Source organism: Myotis davidii, unplaced genomic scaffold (assembly GCF_000327345.1).
Source record: "Myotis davidii unplaced genomic scaffold, ASM32734v1 scaffold223, whole genome shotgun sequence".
In the NCBI taxonomy this organism is placed as follows: domain Eukaryota; kingdom Metazoa; phylum Chordata; class Mammalia; order Chiroptera; family Vespertilionidae; genus Myotis; species Myotis davidii.
In genome coordinates, this window is record NW_006294609.1 from 335,831 (window position 1) to 336,975 (window position 1,145).

A 1,145-nucleotide genomic window follows, 5' to 3' on the forward strand; every position below is an offset into this window, starting at 1 on the left:
GCCGGGACTCCGGGGGTGCACCCCGGGCCAGCGCCCAGGACAGGTGCCGACGACAGGGGCGGAGGGCGAAGGCTTCGGGAGCAGCTCCTGTGCAAGAGGGATGCCGAGTCCGGAGGGGGAAGCCCAGCCAGGCCTCCTGTTCCCTCCTCTCCTCCCTCCCCTTCCGTCACCCCAGCGCCGGTTCAGGCTCCGGGGAGCTCGAAGGAGATTCCGGAGGGAGATTTAAGGGAAGCCCTGTCTGCGGCGGCAGCGCATGTGAGGGGAGGGGTGGGGACGGCCCTGCCCACGTGCAGAGGCGGGTGGGGTCTCCGAGGAAAACCGGGGCTGCCTGCCTTCCAGCGCCGGGGCTGGGGGAGGCCTGTGTGCAGCCGGCACTCCTGCCCAGAGTGGGCGGGGTCCAGTAATAGGCCCAGAAGCAGGCTGGGTGGAGGAACAACCGCAGGGACCCCTTGTGCTGTCTCCCACACAGCTGCCTCCGGGGACAGCCAGCCAGTCTTGGCCTCCTCTGGATCCCTGATGTGGTCCCCAGGGTCTGGCCACTGACTACCCCAGAGATGAGGTGGTCAAGGGAGGAGCTGGGGAATTTGGGCCACAGTGTGGCCAATGGATGTGGGCTGGGTTTGGGGAAGTTGGGATGAGTGACAGCCAGCAGCTCTGCTTTTTGTGCCCCACAATCCTGCTCCCCCAGCCTGCTGGGCACCCACTACCTCTTGGCCTCTCTGCCACTCAGCGTGAGGTTGTGCCCTGGCAGGAGGACTGCCCTCCAGTCCGCCAGGGCTGGGCAGAGGCCATGGGCACCCAGGGAGAGAGTGTCTGTGGTGGCTAAGGGTTTGCTCCCTGATGAGAGAGGCCACCCTGGCTTGTCGTTGAGTCCAGCTGGGATGGCCCTGCTGGTGGGAGGGGGCTGTCACTCCTCCACCCCTCTGTTCGTTCAGCAGCATCCATCTTACACCCTCTGGGGGCCTGGCCCTGGGGGGCGGGGTAGGGGAGGCAGGTGTGGGATCCGTGGACAGAGTGGGACACCTGCCCCTTGGTTCATTATTCATGAAACAGACCACGGGTGCTCATCTGACAAGTGCAGGTGGTGCAGGTAGATCCATGCCTCTGGGACCCCAGTCCAGCCTGCGCCCCCCCCCCCCCCCCCC

The 1,145-nt window shown here is 66.4% G+C and overlaps 1 protein-coding gene across 4 annotated transcripts in view; it reads left to right on the forward strand.

The window, feature by feature from the left end:
• ARVCF (armadillo repeat gene deleted in velocardiofacial syndrome) overlaps window positions 1–1,145 on the forward strand; it is a 38,341-nt gene that overhangs the window by 22,055 nt on the left and 15,141 nt on the right. The window contains exon 1 of one of the 4 annotated variants that reach the window (XM_015567294.1): window positions 31–1,090. The exons of the other annotated variants lie outside the window; for them this stretch is intronic. The gene's annotated coding sequence lies outside the window, so the exon portion shown is untranslated. Of the gene's footprint in view, window positions 1–30; window positions 1,091–1,145 lie in introns of those variants that run through there. 4 annotated transcript variants of the gene reach the window in all.